General features: G+C 39.5%; 1 long non-coding RNA gene across 7 annotated transcripts in view; it reads right to left on the bottom strand.

The window, feature by feature from the left end:
• Positions 1-5,314: 5,314 nt before the first annotated feature.
• Positions 5,315-23,079, bottom strand: part of LOC134729036 (uncharacterized) — a 48,149-nt gene continuing 30,384 nt past the window's right edge. For 3 of the 7 annotated variants that reach the window (XR_010109870.1, XR_010109869.1, XR_010109873.1), the window contains one exon: positions 10,558-22,548. This is a non-coding gene — a long non-coding RNA (uncharacterized LOC134729036). The other 4 variants (XR_010109874.1, XR_010109875.1, XR_010109872.1 and 1 more) reach the window with 4 other exon arrangements.

Below are 23,079 nucleotides of genomic sequence, written 5' to 3'. Positions count from 1 at the left end.
AGCTTTGAAATGAGTGTGTAGCTGACTGTGCTAAGATTCTGCTGCTCATTTGGGCACTGGCTCACCATATAAACAAAGCTTAGGACCTCTAGTCCTTGCTGGAAAAGAAATAACACATACATAGGATGTGACTGTGCATATGGAATATCTGTTGTGTTCTGGACATTGTGCTAGACAACAGAGATAAGAAGTCAAATAATCCTTTGTCTCTATCTGAAAAGAGCTTCCTACACACTGGCTTCTGAGGTCTTTGAAACTAGATTCACTTTCAGATTTGATTATTATATTTATGATTTGATATTTTCATTGAACCCCATGATATGACAAAGTTTTCTAGAACCTGCTAGAATAATTGACTTTCCTCTCAGCATTATGAAGCCACTGGGGCACATAAGTAGTTCATTTATGTTTCTATTTAACCAGACAGGAACAACTTGAGCTACTTTTCTAGCCACTTTTGTTTAGAGCTGCTTTTGTTTGTTATTTTTGTTTGTTTTTGAGACAGGTCTCACTCTGTCACCTAGGCTGAAATGCAGTGGTGTGATCGGAGCTCACTGCAGCCTCTACCTTCTGGGCTCAAGCAATCCTCTCACCTCAGCCTCCTGAAAAGCTGGGACCACAGGCTCATACCACCATACCCTCCTAATTAAAAATTTTTTTTTGTAGAGACGGTTTTTCCATGTTTCTTAGACTTGTCTCCAACTCTTGAACTTAAGCAATCTGCCTGCCTCAGCCTCCTAAAGTGTAGAGCTGTGTTTTCAGTCTTTTTTTGAGCTGTTTTACAATCCAGCTTTGAATTGATAACTTTGGATTCATTCTGACATTTACAGATTTTACATCCTACTTCACAAGATGCTCATAGCCTTAATCCATTACAGCCGCTGCCTCACATCCATCTCTGCTCATAGCCTTGATCTATTACAGTAGCCACCTCGTCCATCTCTGCTCATAGCCTAAACTTATAGAAGCCAGAGGGAAGAAATGGAAGCCAACGTGAGATCAGAACACACATTTTATAAGAGTATAAGAAATTTAAATATAGCAAAGTATATCATGAAGTTTGTAAAAGATGTGCATGGCTAAAATTTATTCTTAATCAATATATTCTATAAATTGGGAGAAAATATTAAACACATGAAAAATAAGGAACTTGGGCTGGGTGCCGTGGCTGATGCCTGTAATCCCAGCACTTTGGGAGGCCGAGGCTTGCGGATCACATGGTCAGGAGATCAAGACCATCCTGGATAACATGGTGAAACCCCGTCTCTACTAAAAATACAAAAAAATTAGCCAGGGGTGGTGGTGGGTGCCTGTAGTCCCAGCTACTCGGAAGGCTGAGGCGGAAGAATGGCATGAACCCGGGAGGCAGAGCTTGCAGGGAACCGAGATCGCGCCAATGCACTCCAGCCTGGGGACAGAGCGAGACTCCGTCGCAAAAAATAAGAAAGAAAAGTAAGGAACTTTCATCATTAATATATAACTAATATGACAAGAATGTGGTTTATGTTTTTATCTTTGCAAGATTTAGGAACATTTAGTGGAAGGAGGAAGAATTTATAATCATGGGGAGCGTGTATGATACTGGAGGGAGGCTTCTGACAAGGGGGAAATGGCATCACGAGGTATGCTGTGGTCATAGCTATGTGGGAGCGCAGCTAGCTGTGATCTCCCCCATCAAACCCACTGGGCAGTGTTCAGTTACCAACATTGAGATAGAGCTCACCCACCCAGGACAGAAGAGAAAATATACACTGCAGTCAGAAGCCACTGTGTAGGAAGCTCCTTTCAGAAAGAGGCAAGGGATATTTGATTTTTTATCTCTGGTGTCTAGTACAATGTCGAGAGCACAACAGACATTCCATATGCACAGTCATATCCTATGTATCTGTATTTCTTTTCCAGCAGGGACTGGAGGTCCTAAGCTTCATTAATATGGTGAGCCAGTGCCCACATGAAGAGTAGGATCTTAGCAATGTCACCTGGACATCCATTTAAATGCTCTTGTCTTAGCTAGTCAAAGTGTGGTCCATGAGTTTGCATTTTAATAAGATTCCAGGGTGAATCTTGTGCATGTTACAGGGAAACACTGTCCTACATCGTATCTGACAGGCTCTCATAGTCGCCATCATCACGGGAATCTTGCACACGTTACAGGGAAGCACTGTCCTACATCATATGTGACAGGCTGTCATAGTCACCATCATCACGGGAATCTTGTGCATGTTACAGGGAAACACTGTCCTACATCATATGTGACAGGCTCAAATAGTCACCATCATCATGGGAATCTTCTGCATGTTACAGGGAAGCACTGTTCTGCATAGTATCTGACAGGCTGTCATTGTCACCATCATCACGGGAATCTTGGGCAAGTTACAGGGAAGCACTGTCCTACATCATATGTGACAGGCTCAAATAGTCACCATCCTCACAAGAATCTTGTGCATGTTACAGGGAAGCACTGTTCTACATAGTATCTGACAGGCTCTCATAGTCACCATCATCATGGGAATCTTGCCCACGTTACAGGGAAGCACTGTCCTACATATGTGACAGGATCTCATAGTTACCATCATCACGGGAATCTTGCACACGTTACAGGGAAGCACTGTCCTACATCATATGTGACAGGCTCTCATAGTCACCGTCATCACGGGAATCCTCTGCATGTTACGGGGAAGCACTGTCCTACATCATATGTGACAGGCTGTCATAGTCATCATCATCACGGGAATCCTGTGCATATTAAAGGGAAGCACTGTCCTACATAGTATCTGACAGGCTGTCATAGTCACCATCACCACGGGAATCTTGTGCATGTTACAGGGAAGCACTGTCCTACATCATATGTGACAGGCTGTCATAGTCACCATCACCAGGGGAAGCTGCATTTAGAGCATTTAACTATATGGGCTCTGAAATCAGAAAATTTAGGTTTAAACTTATTTCTACTTCTTACTAAGCAGAGAACTCTGGGGTGAAAACTTTACAAGACCCAGTTTTATCATGTCCAAATTAGAGGCATGGTGAAATTATAGCATTTTGCATAGAATACTGTTTTAAGTATAAAATGAAATAGTAGATAGTAAGCTTCTGCCATACACTGACTGCACAATAAATATTAGTTAATAGTAACTCATTTAATCCTAAGGTCTATAAATTTGTGCACAATAATTTTTTGTGACTACCCAAATTTTCATAATTAGTCTAGATTTAAAATCAAGGAATGTTCTTATGTGTAGTTGGAAATCAATATGACATGCCAAAATTATATGTAAGTATTTTATTGATGGTGGGGATATAATAAATTTACCATCAAAAGAGAGACGATACTCTATATTTGCAGACTCCAGAAAGCTGTCTCTCACATAAGAATTTGCAATTTCTGGGGGAAAAGAAAAAGTTGATTGTGCAAATAAACATTACCATGGAGTCTTCTCTATGGCAACATCAAAAATGAAAGCTGATTCTCATCTTCCTAACAATCTGCAAAAACGAGAGAAACACAACCTACTGAGCATCAAGTTAAAGAAGGAGAGAATTTGAGTGGCACAGGAGGAAATCATGTCACCGCTAGGGAAATCAATATGACCAGTGCTCCTCTGCCCTCCTCCGAGGCTAAGGATGGGTTAAATATCAGTGGCTGACCTCAGGTAATGGAATGAGCAAAAAAGCTATAAAAATACATGCATTACATAATTAAGAGGGTGGGAAGGGATTTTTTTAAAAAGGCAATTCCTACTTGGGTTCCTTCCTGTTCACCCCATTGGCCTAGAATTCTGGGAATGGCTGCAGACAAAATAAACACTGAGCAGATGAAATTCCCAGTAATTTACTCGTCACACATACTCAGCCAGGGGGATGACACTGCATTTATGCAGGTCTACCCAGGGTTGCACGCTGGAACAGAGGGTGTGGGAGGCAGGCTTGGTAGAAATCAGAGGGTGGAGTAACCCCTGGTCCCTTCAGGGATGTGCTTGACTAATTCAGAGTTTTGCAGTCTGGTGGGGGCATGAAAGCCATTAGGCTGAGAACATGGTGGGGTGTGCATGAAATTTTAGGTGTCACAATACAATTGACCCCTGATGCTTTAACATCAGACATTTATTTTCATGATGACTAATATTTTGAGAGGCTGAGAGAAAGCTGCTGAGACATTGTAATAAGTGCTTAGGGACATGAGAAATTAGGAAGGCCACAGTTATGAGTAATGTAATGTGGAAACCGATGCAAATCTACTGCCCCCATTTATTTAGCAGGAGGCAGGAAAAGTGATCTGGGGTCTCTGGCAGCACAAGCCTGTTCATAAATATTTGGGTGACATCATGCATTCCCCATGCATTGGTTTAGAGATCTGGGGTCTCTGGCAGCACAAGCGTGTTCATAAATATTTGGGTGACGTCATGCATCCCCCATGCATTGGTTTTCATGTCTCCAGTGAGTTGTTGGGCAAGTCTGATATTACTGATCCACACGCAGCAGGCAGCTTCCTGTACGGAGCTACCTCCACCCCTTGGACAGTCCAGGACTGAATGGTTGTCAAAAATGTGAACTCCTTGATGTCCAGTAAAGGCAACTGAGGGAACTGTGTAGCATTGGTGTAAAAAGTGCAATTTCCTAAGAAGCATGAACTTAAGAGTAATCAAAGCCTGTGGCAACAGTGGAACCCAGCAGGGCATCCACTCGCTGCTTTGTAACTTAAATAGGAATTCTTTGAGGAGCTCAGTCTAACTCTCAACTAAAGCAGCTGCCTGCAGCCTATAGGGGCAGTGGAACCCCTACTGGACACTTTCACAAGCCTAGCACTGTGTTTTCTGATGAAATGTTGCCTTGGTCACCATCAGTAGTGTCTGGAACTCTCTGCAGGGGATAAGGAGTGTCCCTGTGAGATCCGTACTGTGTCCTTGGTTTAAAAAAAAGGCATCTGTTACCTTGACTGTATTCTGAGTGTCCATGAGGCAAGAAGTTTCTTTAATTCAATGGGGAGGGAAGGTGGAGAATTCTTGGCAATTGCCAAAAATTTGTAAAAATGTACAAATGGGGCTAATTGTTGGCCCAGCATCAGTGCTGAGATGACCACCTCAAGTTTGGCCAGTCGTGCTGAGGCTTTGGTGTCATCCTTTATCAGGGACATCCTAGCTAAGCGAGGGAAGGCAGCAGCATCCCACTGAGCTCCATCACGTCAGATGATGGCATCCATTCAGGAGGTGGACGAACTTCACTGCTGGTCACTCAGTCGATCCCAAGGGGCCTCGGAGATGGGTGACTTCCAGTAACACAGACTAAGGATGAAGGAGGCCAGTGTTTCCTGCAGATGAGAATGGCAGGGGGTCCAGGTTTGACTCCATCCTGATGCAAGGAGGTCTCTGCAGCTGTGCCAAGGCTGTGGGGTGCTGCTTCCCAAGGCCTGATGGCCAGATGGACATGAAGCCTCGTGGACATGGATGCAGAGCCCTCTGTTTCCAGAGGGTCCAGCATGTGGTCAGCAATCGCTGCCCTGATGCTGTACAGAACAGGGTCAAAAGGGGCAGGATTGTTTTTTACATCAGAAGCCCATGGACTACTTATGGCCACCATATGCCACCCAGATACTTCAGGAGGCATAGGAAGAGGTTGCTAAATCATCCACAGTGTGTTCTCTGAGGGAATTCATAGGAGCACCTGCTAATTTAAATTCGGACAGATTCCAGACTTGGAGGAGGCTTCATTCAAGGTGGGTCAGTTTGCCAATGACAGCATCAGTGAGATTAAATAAGATTTGTAAATAAGAAATATATTGTCACCTGAACCCCAAGTAAAGAATTAAAGGGCTGGGCACAGTGGCTCACACCTGTAATCCCAGAACTTTGGGAGGCAGAGGCAAGAGGATCGCTTCACCCCAGGAGTTTCAGACCAGCCTGGGTAACATAGCGAGACCTTTTCTCTACAAAAATATAAACAAAATTAGCTGAGTGTCATGGCACACACCTGAAGTCCTAGCTACTTGGAAGGCTGAGATGGGAGAACTGCTTGAGCTCAGGAGGTCGAGGCTGCAGTGAGTTGAAACCATGCCACTTCATGCCAGCCTGGGTGACAGAGCAAGACTGTACCTCCAAAAAACAAAACACAAATTAAAGAATATTAGGCTTGTATTAACATTGTGGATGCTGAGAGGATGAATAATTATTTTTTGAAGGTCTCAGGAATAGGGCAGCCCCATATTTACCAAGGAAATTTCAGGAATTGAAGCAAAGTGGCAGGGCCTTGCACTACTGTGTTGGGAAAGGTCCATTCCCTTTGTGTAAGCCTCCTTGTGTCTGTGTGTCCTTAGTGTGTAAAATGAATTTTCTCTGAGAATGATGTCATCAGTACAATGTCACACCTGTGCTCCTGTAGAAAGGTGGTTGCAGTGAGATCTTGTCTGTGAAGATTGCATGCAATGACAAGGCTGCCGAGGCACTCCGTGGGTCGCCTGATCCCTTCAGAGATGAAGGCAGGCTATGACTGAGACTCTGTTAAAATAGGCACCAGAAGAACATGGTAGCCAAATCTGTAACAACAAAATATTTATCAGTTGCATGAATATATATAGGTTTATTATAAGGGATTGGCTCATGTGGTTATGGAGGCTAAGAAGTCCCAGGACCTGCAGTCAGCAAGCTGGAGAACCAGGACTGCCAATGTTGGAGTTCCAGTCCAAGCCTAAAGTCCTGAGAACCAGGAAAGCTGATGGCATAAGTTACAGTCCACGTCTGACTTCAAAGGCGAGAGAAGATCTACGTCTCAGCTCTGAAATCATCAAAGAGAGTGAATTCTCTCTTCCTCTACCCTTGTGTTTTATTTGGGTTTTAATGGATTGGATGAGGCCCACTCACACTGGGGAGGGCAATTACTTTACTAAGTCTACATATTCAAATGTTCGTCTCATCAAGGAACACCCTCACAGACACATCCAGGGTGTTTAACCAAATATCTAGGCAACCCAACTTGGCAAATAAAATTAACCATCATAAGGTGAAAGAGGTATACGATCTGAAGAGAAACCAGGGATGCAGGATGGTTAAACATCTGCAAGTCAATAAATGTGATACACCATATAAACAGAATTAAAAACAAAAATCACATGATCCTCTCAATACATGCAGAAAAAGGATTTGACAAAATCCATCATCCCTTTATGCCTAAAACCCTCAGCAAAATTGACATAGAAAAAGCATTTGACAAAATCCAGAATCCCTTTATGATTAAAACCCTTAGCAAAATCAACATCGAAGGGACATATCTTAAGGTAATAAAAGCCATATATGACAAACACACAGCCAACATTATATGGAATGGGGAAAAGTTGAAAGCATTCCCCCTGAAACTGGAACAAGACAATGATGTCAACTTTCACCAGTTCTATTCAACATAGTATTAGAAGTCCTCGCCAGAGCAATCAGATAAGAGAAATAAAGGGCATCCAAATCGGTAAAGAGAAAGTCGAACTGTCACTCTTTGCTGATGACATGATCGTATACCTAGAAAACCCTAAAGACTCATCCCAAAAGCTACTAGAACTGGTAAATGAATTCAGCAAAGTTTCAGGATAAAAAATTAATGTACACAAGTCAGTGGCTCTGCTATACAGTAATAGTGAACAAGCTGAGAATTAAATAAAAAACTCACCCCCTTTTACAATAGTTGCAATAAAAACCTTAGGAATATTATAATTCCTATAATTATAATAGTATATTCCTATAATTGTCAATTGCATGCAATCTTTGCAGACAAAATCTTAATTATATCCGGAATACTTAACCAAAGAGACAAAAGACCTCTACAAGGAAAACTACAAAACACTGCTGATAGAAATCATAGATACAAAGAAATGGAAACATATCCCATGCTCACGGATGGGTAAAATCAATATTGTGAAAATACCATACTGCCAAAAGCAATCTACAAACTCAATGTAATCCCCATTAAAGTACCAACATCAGTCTTCACAGAACTACAAAAATTCACACGGAACTAAAAAAGACATAGAAGGGAAATACCTTAAGGTAGTAAAAGCCTAGAACCAAAAAAGAGTCTGTATAGCCAAAGCAAGACTAAGCAAAAATAACAAATCTAGAAGCTGACTTCAAACTATACTAGAAGGCCATAGTCACCAAAACAGCATGGTACTGGCATAAAAATAGCCATAAAGATCAATGGAACATCATAGAGAACACAGAAATAAAGCCAAATACTTACAGTCATCTAATCTTCAACAAAACAAACAAAAACAGAAAGCAGAGAAAGAATACCCTATTCAACAAATGGTGCTGAGATAAATGGCAAGCCACACATAGAAGAATGAAAGTGAATGCTCATTTCTCACCCTATTCGAAAATCAACTCAAGATGGATCAAGGACTTAAATCTAATACCTGAAACCATAAAAATTCTAGAAGACGACATTGGAAAAAACCTTCTAGACACTGGCTTAGGCAAAGACTTCATGACCAATAACCCAAAAAGCAAATGCAACTAAAACAAAGATAAATAGATGAGACTTAATTAAACTAAAAGGCTTCTGCGCAGTAAGAGAAATAGCAGAGTAAACAGATAACCTACAGAGTGGGAGAAAATCTTCGCAATCTGTACTTCTGATTAAAGGACTAACACCCAGAATCTGCAAGGAACTCAAACAAACCAGGAAGAAAAATATCCCATCAAAAAGTGGGCTATGGACATGAAAAGACAATTCTCAAAAGAAGATAAGCAACTGGCCAACAAACATGAAAAAATGCTCAGCATAACTAATTATCAGGGAAATGCAAATCAAAACCACAATACAATATGATACCCCTTCACTCCTGTAAGAATGGTCATAATCAAAAAATCAAAAACTAATAGATATTGGCATGGGTGTGTTAAGAAGGGAACACTTTTACACTTTTTGGAGGGAATGTGAACTAGTACAACAGCTATGGAAAACAGTGAGGAGATTTCCAAAGAAGTAAAAGCAGATCTATCATTTGATCCAGTAATTCCACTCCTGGGTACCACTCAGAGGAAAATAAGTCATTATATGAAAAAGATACTTTCACACGCATGTTTATAGCAGCACAATATGCAGTTAGAAGAATTTGAAACCAGCCTAAATGCCCATCAATCAGTAAGTGGATAAAGAAAATGTGGTATAAATATTTACCACATGGAATACTACTCAGCCGTAAGATGGAATGAAATAATGCATTCACAGCAACCTGGATGAAACTGGACACCATTATTCTAAGTGAAGCAACTTAGGAATGGAAAACCAAACATTGTATGTTCTCATTCATAAGTGAGAGCTAAGCTATGAGGATGCAAAGGCATAAGAATGATACAATAGTCTTTGGGGACTCAGGGAAAGCTTGGGAGTGGTGGGGTGGGTGCAGTGAGGGATAAAACACTACACAATGGGTGCAGTGTACACTGCTTGGGTGATGGGTACACCACAAATCTCAGAAATCGCCACTAAACAACTTGGTCCTGTAACCAAAAACCACCTGTTTCCCCAAAACCTATTGAAATAAAAAGAAAACCATCATATTCCCCAAAAACCTATTGAAATAAAAAAAAATTAACCACAATATTAGGCATTGGGTACGAGGGCCTGAATGGATGGGAGCACTGCAGTCACATTACAGTAATCCACTGTGAAACACCATTTATTATTTGCAGGTTTAAGAACAGGCCAAATTCTACTGCTAAACGTTGAAGCAATGAGGATTATCACCCCTTCACTAATTAATTAGGTCTTATATAATAAGTTTTATTTATTTGAAGTCATGTTGTAATTTATGTTGGATCATATTTGATAATTTATCAAGATGGGGAGGCTAGGCACGATGGCTCACACCTGTAATCCCAGCACTTTGGGAGGCCGAGGCAGGGGAGGATTTCTTGAGGCCAGAAGTTAGAGACCAGCCTAGGCAACATAGCAAGACTCCACTTCTATAATTTTTTTAATTGGCTGTGCTGGTACATGCCTGTAATCCCAGCTACTTGGAAGGCTAAACTGGGAGGATTGCTTGAGCCCAGGAGTTCAAGGCAGCAGTGAGCTATGATTGTGCCACCGCACTTCATTCAGCCTGGGTAATGGAGCAAGACCCCATCTCTAAAAAAAATGAAAAATTAAAAACAAATCAAATTAAAAAAAAAAAGGAGAGGGAGTTCTGTAAGGTTACATTTGGTGAAGTCAATGTGTAAGTTCAAATGATTTAATATCAATTTGTTACTCATTGGGTCAGAGCATCCAGGTCACCTATGGACAAAGGCTTCTATGACTACGGGAAATTTAGTCAAGGTAACAAATGTGAGGCATAACTATGTGTCCTGTATTCTATATGCAGTTACTCTGCTAGGATTAGGGGATGCAATGTTTAAATTTAGTGAAATCTCAGGTATAACAAAGTTTGAGCTCCAGTATTGGTTAAGTTTGTGAAGGTATGCCAATTGGTAGACTTCAGCAGATGTTAAAATTGATTCGAATACATGCTGGAGAGTTACAAATACCAATCAGCACCCTTTTACCTTTGGACTGTATAGGTTACTTTAGAAAATAGTACATTTCCAATTAGGTCAGATGATAGAATTCCGTTTTAATTTAATTTTGTTTTTGTGCATATCCAAGTTCCTTCCCTTCCTTCCTTCCCTGCTTCCTTCCTTCCATCTTTCCTTCCTTCATTCCTTCCCTCCTTCCTTCCCTATTTCCTTTTCTTCCTTCCCTCCTTACTTCCCTCTCTCCTTCCTTCTTTCCTTCCTTCCTGCCCTCCTTCTCTCTTTCCTTCCTTCATTCCTTCCTTCCCTCTTTCCTTCCTTCCTTCCATCCCTCCCTCCCTCCCTACTTCCTTCCTTCCCTCTCTCCTTCCTTCCCTCTTTTCTTCCCTCTCTCCTTCCTTCCCTCCTTTCTTCCCTCTCTCCTTCCTTCCCTCCTTCCTTTCTTCCCTCTCTCTCATTTTTTTGCCACTGGATATGGCGAAGGTTGTTCTCTTTCCCACTCATATTTATAATTTCTTTTTTGAAACAGCCCCAAATCGGTATCTTCAGAGTTAAGGTCCTCCTTGTGAGCAGATTGTGTGGTTTAAGAACCCTAGACTTAAGTCAGGTTTGGATTTCTCCCTTCTCTCTGCCTCAGGAGTACCACAGGTGTCTTTTCCTATAACCCTGGGAATTAGATCTTTTTTGTGGCAGAATCATAAGTCACAGAGCGATGCAGCACAACCAGCCCACAATTCAGGGGTCAGTGGATTGAAATCATCTTCTGCTACGGCTCCATCTGGTTCTTCCAGGACTTCCCTCCCCCCCTTTTTTTTCCTTTTGGGGTGTTGAAACTTTAGTGGTATATACATTGCCTCATAATCAGTAAAAACTCCCCTTATCCCACATCATGGATTAAAGAGAACATTGCCAGGAGCCCTTCACTCTTCTAGAAGGACTTTATTTGATAGGTCCTTTTTCCATGGTTTAGAATAAAAGAGGTAATAACTAGAAATATTTCCCTCATAATAGGCTCTACAGCAAATTCTACTTTAAAGGCTGTTGTTCATGTCTTTAACTGTGGCTGCCCTTAATGTTTTTGTCATCCACAGACAATTGTCTCATTTTGGTCCTCTTTAAATGATGGTTTTATAATCAGCTATAAAATTTAACAGATGCCCTTAAATGCAGGATTCTGATTAATAACGCTGGAGATTGTGACATTAGAATAGAGGGAAAACTTTCAAATAGAAGAGTGAATGATGTTTGGGCTACTTTGGACTATATTTTTATAAATATGTTATTAATATGTGTTCCAAAATTATTGGAAACTTCTATAGAAATGTAATCCCCAGTGTCGGAGATGGGGCCTGCTGGGAGGTGGCTGGTCCATGGGAGCAGTTTCCAGTGGTTCCAAGTGTTGGAGACGGGGCCTGCTGGAAGGTGGCTGGTCCACAGGAGCAGCCTCCAGTGGTTCCCACTGTCGGAGATGGGGCCTGCTGCGAGGTGGCTGGTCCATGGGAGCAGTTTCTAATGGTTAAGCATAATCCCCCTAGCGCTGCTCTTGTGATAGAGTTCTCATGAGACCTTGTTGTTTAAAGTGTGTAGGACCTTCCCCCTCTCTCTCTTCCTCCTGCTCCTGCTTTCCCTTCCACCATGATTGTTAAGTGTCCTGAGGCCTCCCCAGAAGCTGAGCAGATGTCAGCATCATGCTTGCTGTACAGGCTGTGGAACTGTGAGCCAATTTTCAGTACTCTTGTTTTCTTTTTATTTTTTTAAATTTTAAGTTCCAGGATAAATGTGCAGGACATGCAGGTTTGTTACGTAGGTAAACGTGCACTGTGATGATTTGCTGTACCTATCAACCCACAGCCTAGGTGCCTAGGTATTAAGCCCCACATGCGTTAGCTCTTCCTGATGCTCTTCCTCCCCGTCCCCAATGACAGGCCCCAGTGTGTGTTGTTCCCCTCCCTGTGTCCAGGTGTTCTCATTATTCAGCTCCCACTTATGAGTGAGAACATGTGGTGTTTGGTCTTCTGTTCCTGTATTAGTTTGCTGAAGATGATGGTTTCCAGATTCATTCATGTCCCTGCAAAAGACATGATCTCATTCCTTTTTATGGCTGCATAGTACTCCATGGCGTGTATGTACCACATTTTCTTTATCCAGTCTATCACTGATGGGCATTGGGATTGATTCCATGTTTTTGCTAATGGGAATAGTGCTGCTATAAATATACGCTTGCATGCATCTTTATACTAGAATGATTTATAGTCCTTTGGATATATACCCAGTAATGGGATTTCTGGGTCAAATGGGATTTCTGGTTCTAGATCCTTGCAGAATTGCCAAACTGTCTTCCACAATGATTGAACTAATTAACATTCCTACCAACAGTGTAAAAGTGTTTATTTCTCCACAGCCTTTCCAGCATCTGTTGTTTCTTTTTCTTTTTCTTTTTTTTTTTTATTATACTTTAAGGTTTAGGGTACATGTGCACAATGTGCAGGTTAGTTACATATGTATACATGTGCCATGCTGGTGTCCTGCACCCATTAACTCGTCATCTAGCATTAGGTTTATATCGCCTAATGCAATCCCTCCCCACTCCCCCCACCCTAAAACAGTCCCCAGTGTGTGATGTTCCCCTTCCTGTGTCCATGTGTTCTCATTGTTCAATTCCCACCTATGAGTGAGAACATGTGGTGTTTGGTTTTTTGTCCTTGCGATAGTTTGCTGAGAATGATGGTTTCCAGTTTCATCCATGTCCCTACAAAGGACATGAACTCTTCATTTTTTTCTCCTGCATAGAATTCCATGGTGCATATGTGCCACATTTTCTTAATCCAGTCTATCATTGTTGGACATTTGGGTTGGTTCCAAGTCTTTGCTATTGTGAATAGTGCCGCAATAAACATACGTGTGCGTGTGTCTTTATAGCAGCATGATTTATAGTCCTTTGGGTATATACCCAGTAATGGGATGGCTGGGTCAAATGGTATTTCTAGCTCTAAATCCCTGACGAATTGCCACACTGACTTCCACAATGGTTGAACACGTTTACAGTCCCACCAACAGTGTAAAAGTTTTCCTATTTCTCCACATCCTCTCCAGCCCCTGTTGTTTCCTGACTTTTTAATGATCGCCATTTTAACTCGTGTGAGACGATATCTCATTGTGGTTTTGATTTGCATTTCTCTGATGGCCAGTGATGATGAGCATTTTTTCATGTGTTTTTTGGCTGCATAAATGTCTTCTTTTGAGAAGTGTCTGTTCATATCCTTTGCCCACTTTTTGATGGGGTTGTCTGTTTTTTTCTTGTAAATTTATTTGAGTTCATTGTAGATTCTGGATATTAGCCCTTTGTCAGATGAGTAGGTTGTGAAAATTTTCTCCCATTCTGCAGGTTGCCTGTTCACTCTGATGCTAGTTTCTTTTGCTGTGCAGAAGCCCTTTAGTTTAATTAGATCCCATTTGTCAATTTTGGCTTTTGTTGCCATTGCTTTTGGTGTTTTAGACATGAAGTCCTTGCCCATGCCTATGTCCTGAATGGTATTGCCTAGGTTTTCTTCTAGGGTTTTTATGGTTTTAGGTCTAACATGTAAGTCTTTAATCCATCTTGAATTAATTTTTGTATAAGGTGTAAGGAAGGGATCCAGTTTCAGCTTTCTACATATGGCTAGCCAGTTTTCCTAGCACCATTTATTAAATAGGGAATCCTTTCCCCATTTCTTGTTTTTGTCAGGTTTGTCAAAGACCAGATGGTTGTAGATATGTAGCATTTTTTCTGAGGGCTCTGTTCTGTTCCATTAATCTATATCTCTGTTTGGGTACCAGTACCATGCTGCTTCGGTTACTGTAGCCTTGTAGTATAGTTTGAAGTCAGGTAGCATGATGCCTCCAGCTTTGTTCTTTGGGCTTAGGATTGACTCGGCAATGCGGCCCCTTTTTTGGTTCCATATGAACTTTAAAGTAGTTTTTTCCATTTCTGTGAAGAAAGTCATTGGTATCTTGATGGGGATGGCATTGAATCTATAAATTACCTTGGGCAGTATGGCCATTTTCACGATATTGATTCTGCCTACCCATGAACATGGAATGTTCTTCCGTTTGTTTGTATCCTCTTTTATTTCATTGAGCAATGGTTTGTAGTTCTCCTTGAAGAGGTCCTTCGCATCCCTTGTAAGTTGGATTCCTAGGTTTTTTATTCTTTGAAGCAATTTTGAATGGGAGTTCACTCATGATTTGGCTGTCTGTTTGTCTGTTATTGGTGTATAAGAATGCTTGTGATTTTTGTACATTGATTTTGTATCCTGAGAGTTTGCTGAAGTTGCTCATCAGCTTAAGGAGATTTTAGGCTGAGACAATGTGGTTTTCTAGATATACAATCATGTCGTCTGCAAACAGGGACAATTTGACTTCCTCTTTTCCTAATTGAATACCATTTATTTCCTTCTCCTGACTGATTGCCCTGGCCAGGACTTCCAACACTATGTTGAATAGGAGTTGTGAGAAAGGGCATCCCAGTCTTGTGTCAATTTTCAAAGGGAATGCTTCCAGTTTTTGTCCATTCAGTATGATATTGGCTGTGGGTTTGTCATAGATAGCTCTTATTATTATGAGATATGTCTCATCAATACCTAATTTATTGAGAGTTTTTAGCATGAAGTTTTGTTGAATTTTGCCAAAGGCCTTTTCTGCATCTATTGAGATAATCATGTGGTTTTTGTCTTTGGCTCTGTTTATATGCTGGATTACATTTATTGATTTGCATATGTTGAACCAGCCTTGCATCTCAGGGATGAAGCCCACTTGATCATGGTGTATAAGCTTTTTGATGTGCTGCTGGATTTGGTTTGCCAGTATTTTATTGAGGATTTTTGCGTCAATGTTCATCAAGGATATTGGTCTAAAATTCTCTGTTTTGGTTGTATCTCTGCCAGGCTTTGGTATCAAGATGATGCTGGCCTCATAAAATGAGTTAGGGAGGATTCCCTCTTTTTCTATTGATTGGAATAGTTTCAGAAGGAATGGTACCATTTCCTCCTTGTACCTCTGGTAGAATTCAGCTGTGAATCTATCTGGTCCTGGACTTTTTTTGGATGGTAAGCTATTGATTATTGCCACAATTTCAGAGCCTGTTATTTGTCTGTTCAGAGATTCAACTTCTTTCTGGTTTAGTCTTGGGAAGATGTATGTGTCAAGGAATTTATCAATTTCTTCTAGATTTTCCAGTTTATTTGTGTAGAGGTATTTTTAGTATTCTCGGACGGTAGTTTGTATTTCTGTGGGATCGGTGATGATATCCCCTTTATCATTTTTTATTGCACCTATTTGATTCTTCTCTCTTTTCTTCTTTATTAGTCTTGCTAGTGATCTATCGATTTTGTTGATCTTTTCAAAAAACCAGCTCCTGGATTACTTAATTTTTTGAAGGGTTTTTTATGTCTCTATTTCCTTCAGTTCTTCCCTGATTTTAGTTATTTCTTGCCTTCTGCTAGCTTTTGAATGTGTTTGCTCTTGCTTTTCTAGTTCTTTTAATTGTGATGTTAAGGTGTCAGTTTTGGATCTTTCTTGCTTTCTCTTGTGGGCATTCAGTGTTATAAATTTCCCTCTACACACTGCTTTGAATGTGTCCCAGTGATTCTGTTATGTTGTGTATTTATTTGTTTAAGGCAGAGTCTTGCTCTGTCACCCAGGCTGGAGTACAGTGGCTCGATCTCAGTTCACTGTAACCTCCACCTCCCAGGTTCAAGCGATTCTCTTGCCTCAGCCTCCTGATTGGCTGGGATTACAGGCGCCTGCCACCACACCCAGCTAATTTTTGTATTTTTAGTAGAGATGAGGTTTCACCATGTTGGCCAGGCTTGTCTCAAACTCCTGGCCTCAAGTGATCCACCCGCCTCAGCCTCCCAAATTGCTGGGATTACAGGTGTGAGCCACCGTGCCTGGCCTGTTTCTTGTATTTGATGATGAATATCTGTTATTGACAGTCACCCTGCCTGTTTCTTGTATTTTATGATGAAAATCTGTTATTTACAGTAAGAGCATGGGGGCTTAGATTAACAACAGGGTGTGAGAAAAGCAGCAGTGAAATTTTGGTTCTCAAAACAATTGATGTCTTATTCCTTTTTTTGAACATGGGTATTGCTAAAAAAAGGCCAGCCATTTTGAAACTTGATTTTATTGTCATGTTCTCATTTTGAAATTCATCTTATTGTTTGTCCGAATTGGCAGCCGTATGTGGGAAATTTCAGTTTTGCATATTTTCAGATTATTTTCATTTTTACATCAGAGATTTTGAACAGATGCTATACAAAATTATTCATTTATTTATTCAACAAAATTTAGTGCTGGTTATGTTGCAAGCACTTAGTGAACTTCATGCTGTACACGCCTCAGATACTTTTGTGAATGTAATGGCAACATCAAAAGCTTTGCCCTTATGCACCTTATAAACCTTTAATTTCAAGACATGTTGATAAGTGAGCCTCTGCTATAACATTCTTTCATTGTCATTTAATTAACCATTATTTGGGTATACCTTATATTAAAACTGATTATTAAAAACTGGAAAATATTTAACACATCTTTATCTTGCCTTTTTCCTTAACATATGTAGATCAAGGGAGTCACTGAGAATCAATTTTAGGGATAGTTATAAAAATCTTAACTTTGCAACTATAACTTTGTCCTCAATGTAATAACTGGAAAAAATAATTTACGTTTCAAAGGCTTTAATCTTTGTATTTTTTTGAAAAGGAGCCTTTACCGAGATTCTTTAAAAATTCTTGCTCTGTCCTACAGTAGAGACTGATGGACTCATGGATATGGTCCTCTAATGGATCTGTACCACCTCAGTTCTCTGATTGTCGCCCTCCTGTGGTGAAAATTAAAGCTTATTTTCATTTCATGTCTAGGATGTAGTATGTTCTTGTTGGGAAAAAATGATGTTTCTTGAGAAGTAAGTGCCTTCAGTATCACTGTGTGTCAGTTAATAAATATGACTAATATCTACTTTTACCAATGGCTGCAATTTGATCCTTAAACAGCCATCTTTAAGTTATACTTTTTCTTTGGTTAAAGAAAAGTAATTATAATAGACATTAATTATTTTTACATAATTTTCTTATGTGGACACCCATTCTTACAACTAAAACTTTCAGATGTTTATATTACAAGTACAATTATTATTTATTATTATTAATGTCAGTAGCCAAATGTAATCAACTCTCTTCCTTTTACTTCCTTTTTTGAATCAAAATGTTACACTTACACAAGCAAGAGCAACAGCTCTATATCTGGATCACTGCAGTGCCTAGAAGATACAACAGCACAATTTAGAAATCCAAATTTCCAGGAAGTCTCTGCACATACCTCTAGTACAAAAGATGCTTCAGAGACTAGAGGGTCAGAGGGCAAAGAGAGGAAATATTCAACTCCCAGTTCAGGTAAAAAGGGAAGAAAGCCTGGTGTTGAAAAAAATCCAAGAATGACTGTGTCTGCAACTCGCTCCTTTCTGTAAAGTATTCATGGTGTTTTACTTAAAATATTTGCTCTTATGATGGTCAATAATATTAATAGTTATGCTTTGTAAAAGAATTTATTCTTTACTTATAATTAATGGATCATTCTAAGTTATTATATGTTTAGTTGATATAGTAAGATGATGTGAAAGATTTGTTGCCTGTTAAATGTTTCTGGGATCTTTGCTTTATTTTTATATTATGATCTGTGCTTCCAAAGTTGAGCTGTAATTTTATTGTTTATACAAATGTAGAATAAACCTTAAGTTTGGGGAGAAAAATGAAAGCTAGAGTTTTCCTTTCAGCTATAGAACAGTCATTTATTTCTATAAATGTTCTTTATGTAGCTTTCCTAGTTCCACATTTAAAAAGATAAATACGGGGATCTACACAGTTTTCAGTAAATAATAGTTCTTGATTAATAATGCATTATTATAAATCTTGAAGTTTAAAGTAGAATTTTGCTCAGCTCATATCTTTTATGGTCAGGCTGCTATAATTATGTAATACCCAGTTAAATTTCAATTTCAGATAAACAAGGAATAATATTTTAGTATACGCATGTCCCAAATACTGCATGGGATATACTTACACTGAAAAAAGTATTTGTTTATCTGAAATTTCAAATTAACTGGGCATGCTATATTTTCTGTGGCAACCTGCTTTATAGTGAACAGAGTAAGTCAGCTGAATTTTAGAATACTTAACCCTAACCTGGTGTTCTAGGTCTTTCCTTTTTGTAATTATTATTATTATTTGGAGTCAGGGTCATGCTCCATCACTCAGGCTGGAGTGCAGTGGCACAATCACAGTGCCCTGCAGCCTTGAGCTTCTGGGCTCAAGTGATTCTGGCACCTCTGCCTTTGCCTCCCAAGTTGCTAGTACCACAGGTACGTGGGCCCAGCTATTTATTTATTTATTTATTTTTCTCATAGAGACAGGTTCTCAGGCTGGTCTGGAACTCCTGGGCTCCAGCAATCCTCCCACCTCTGCCTTCACTTCCCAAATAGCTGAGACCACAGGCACACGCCACCACCATACCCAGCTTATTTTTTTTATCAGGTTGGTGCAAGAGTAATTGCGGGTTTTGCCATTGAAAGTAATGGCAAAACCCGCAATTACTTTTTGCACCATCCTAATAATTTTTTGTGGAGACAGGGTCTTGTCCTGTTGTCTAGGCTGGTTTCCAACTCCTGGGCTCGAGTGACCCTCCTGCCTTGGCCTCTAAAAAGTTCTGGGATTACAGATGGGAGCCACTGCACCAAGTTACTTTGTATAATTTTTAACATAAACATAAATATTTTGAGAAACAGAAATGTTAAAACCATTGGAAGAAAATATATTGTAAATTATACAATAGAAAGAAACAATCAAGCAAAATACAACAAATACAACATAAAATTATCAAAATTTTCAGAGGAACAAAACAGAATCTAGTTTTACAATATTCAGAATTCAATCCCATTATATCAAACATATAAAGAAACATATTCAAAGAAAAAGGCAATCAATAGAGACTGACCTCGAGATGACCCAGATGTTGGAATTACTGTGGATTTTTAAAGTAGTTATTGTAATTCTTACTAAAATCAAAACCCCAAAAACCCATAAAATAAATGGATAGGAAATCACAGCAGAGAAGAAGAAACTACAATAATAACAAAGGCTCAAGTGGAAATTCTAGAAGTGAGAAAGTTTTCAAAATTAAAAAATAACAATCAGTTGTGTTCAGGAGCAGCTTGGAGGTGGTAAAGAGTCAATGAACCTTAAAATACAATTGAAATGATTCAATCTGAAAAATGTGAGCAGTCATAGGTTGGGGTGAGGGAGCTTTCCTTTGGTTAGTGCTTTTAGGTAGTCTTGGTTTTGATATGATTACTAGACTGATCCATCAGGGGCATGCTAAGCCAGAGTTTATCTTGGTTTCAGTAGTGCTTTAACCAAAACTCATGATATTCTTGTGTACAAGATGGAAGAAGAGTGGACCAGATGACAATATTTAGATGCAGTCATTCTTAACCTCCGTTGCTCTCCCAGTGGTCTAGCTGGGGTTTGTATAAAGTGGAATGGGAGGAATAGGGAAGGAGCCCCCACCTACCCTCTCCCCTTGTCCACTTGTCCTCCTCCACTAGTGGATAAAGTCCACGGGAACAGGCAAGTTATTTTAAATCTGTATCTTCTGTTGTCAAGATCTGTAATCAGTTCTGCTCGTTGGACTGGGGAGAGGAACCAAGGGAACATGAGGGTGAACGGGTTGACATGGAGTCCAGGAACACACTGTGCCTACATGCAGAATGTTTGTGCCAGGAAAGCCAGTCAGCAGGCAGATGGTCTCAGATACCAAGCTAGGGTTGGGAAGCAGGATTCAGTCTCCTGAAGGCGTGTTCCTCATTCTGTGGTTTGTATCACTTGAACCAACCTCAGTCCTGAGGCAGAATTTCCCGTGGCATCTGATACACAGCCTGGATTTGGAGCACTCACTGGGATTAGATGCCACGGGAATATTGTGTTTAGGAACTCTGAAAGAGACAGGCTTCAACAAAGCAGACCTAAGCAACACGTAGCGTCTGAACTTCTTTATCAGCTTCCATTCCAGCCCAAGAGGACAAAAGCATCACATACATATCCACTGTGGCAAACCTTTCCTCAGTAGGGAGTTTTCCCAGTACTACTCTCCCCTCTGTTCTGAGACTACTTGCTCCTTTGTAATGTTTCTACTTTCTGTCCCACTCCCTAATAGATGATTTGTCCTTTCTGCCCGGCCCCCTAGTTCTGATATTTGGATTGTCTGTGATCTGGATACTACTTAGGAGGTAGAATCAAAGCCTTGTTGATTGGATTGGGAGTTTCTAACTTCCTATTAAAGGCACTGATTAAGCATCTATTGTATAAAGTAAGTAAGATTATGATCCAGTAAGAAAGATTCCACAAGTAGCGCAGGAAGAATTGGTTTCTACTACACTTCATGCTTCAGGACAGGAAATCCAGAAAAAAATTATGTGGTATGTTAAGTGTGTACTGTAAGTTTCATTTCCATGTGAAAAACTGTAGTTAGCTAAAAAGTACATCCATGAAGAATCCTGATTAAACTTGTTTAATCCTGGTTAAACTAGGTACTAGCTAAATAATAATTTCACAACAACTCAAGAACTCTGTAAAAGCATTTCCTCTGAATATTTTATTCAGAAAAAAATACAAAAAGATAAGGCAGAAACAAAAATCTCAGTCATTTGCAGTATCTGTCGGCTTTCAATTTGGTTCTCTTTTTTAAACAAAGAAAAATAGTAAAATTAATCTATGTAAAACATGCCACATATATTCAACTGCTACTAAATATAAAAAGCTTTAAAACTGTGTGTTCAATTTTGGTTACTGTATTACCACAACACTTATATTAAAATATGTATACTTTCAAATTTGGTTTCTATAAAAAATGGATTCTAATCTTATAAAAGTTATTTCCTAATATTCAATAAATGTCACCTAAGGGCTTTTTCAATCCAAATAGCAATTTTAATTATTCTAGAATTTAAAGATGCTTTAAATTTCCATTTAATAGGGTGAGAATGCTGTATTATTACGAGTGATAAAAGTTACAGGACATAGAGGTTATTCCGTTTTAGAGTCCACATCCTGATTATATTTTATATCCTCTTCTTGATTTCTTACAACTAGATACATACTCACTTGCTCAGCTGGAAAAAACTCTTAACATTATTTACTGACTTTAGGTATGAACTCTACCAGCTAGTTAATAGAAAATATGTAATTAAACATTGCCTTTATCAAGTAATGTAAAAAAAGTGTAAGAGTAACTTTGCAACATAGGACTTGAATGAGCGGCTGGTGATTATCAAAATCTGGCACTTAATTGATTTATACTTGTACACTCACAGCTAAATGTCTCTACCTGTTTTTCTATGTTGTAAATCTAGGACACTACTTATCTACATAGGAAGAGTAATAAATATTAATAATGTGCTATGATAAACATCCTGCACTCTTCCAAATCTTACAATAAAACTGTTTCAATTTCACTTGTTCAGCTTTTATACTTAGTTTTTTAGTTGATCTATGCTTATTTTAAGGAACCTGAACTACTCTAACAGAATCCACATAATTTTTATATTAGTCAAACTGCTTCTTTCTAACTCTGGTTCTAATAGTTATAAAAAGATGATGATAAATTTATGAAGTAGATACAGTCAAACCTGAATTTCTTAAAATATATACTTAGAATCGGTTATAATTTTTAGATATTCTTTCTTGACAGTCTTTTCCCAAACTCATGATGTCCTCTCTAGGTAATATTGCCACACTATAAATTAGAAATAAACACAAAAATGTGAAAACTACAGTAATTTAAGAGAATATAGGTTTTCTACATGCCATTTCTATGGGCTACTGAAAATAGTGAAAATAAGTAAATAAATAGCTACCTGTCCAGAAGCGTCTCATGAAAAATCCATCTTTCTGAGCCTTTTTTAAGAATTTTACTCTCTTCTTTACTTATTTTAAATTTGTGGTCTTGGAAGCTCTGAAATTTCTTTCTGCAAAGAAAATGTCTTCATTGAAAAATACCTCAAACTGATTATACATATTTACTATTAAATTTGTAAATACTGTTAATTTCTTTTTCACTTATTAAAAAGATCTAATTGTAGGCCAGGCACAGTGGCTCATGCCAGCAATCCCAGCACTTTGGGAGGCCAAGGCAGGCGGATCACTCGAGGTCAGGAGTTCAAGAACAGCCTGGCCAACATGGTGAAACCCCATCTCTACTAAAAATACAAAAATTAGCCGAGTGTAGTGGTGCGTGCCTGTAGTCCCAGCTACTCGGGAGGCTGAGGCAGGAGAATCACATGAACCTGGGAGGAGGAGGATGCGATGAGCCGAGATCATGGCACTGCACTCCAGTCTGGGGGACAGAGTGAGACTCTGTCTCGGGGGAGAAAAAAAAAAAAGTCTAATTGTATTTTTTTAAATAAGCTGGAGATTTTGAACAACAAAGATGACCTTCATAACCTCTCAAGAGGAGGGCCACTCATTGACTGGGTAGCAGAAGGCCCCACTTCTATTAA

The sequence above is a fragment of the Pan paniscus genome, chromosome 15 (genome assembly GCF_029289425.2).
Source record: "Pan paniscus chromosome 15, NHGRI_mPanPan1-v2.0_pri, whole genome shotgun sequence".
Lineage (NCBI taxonomy): Eukaryota > Metazoa > Chordata > Mammalia > Primates > Hominidae > Pan > Pan paniscus.
Note: the sequence above shows the minus strand (reverse complement) of the source record. Positions and strands in the feature narration are given on the sequence as shown.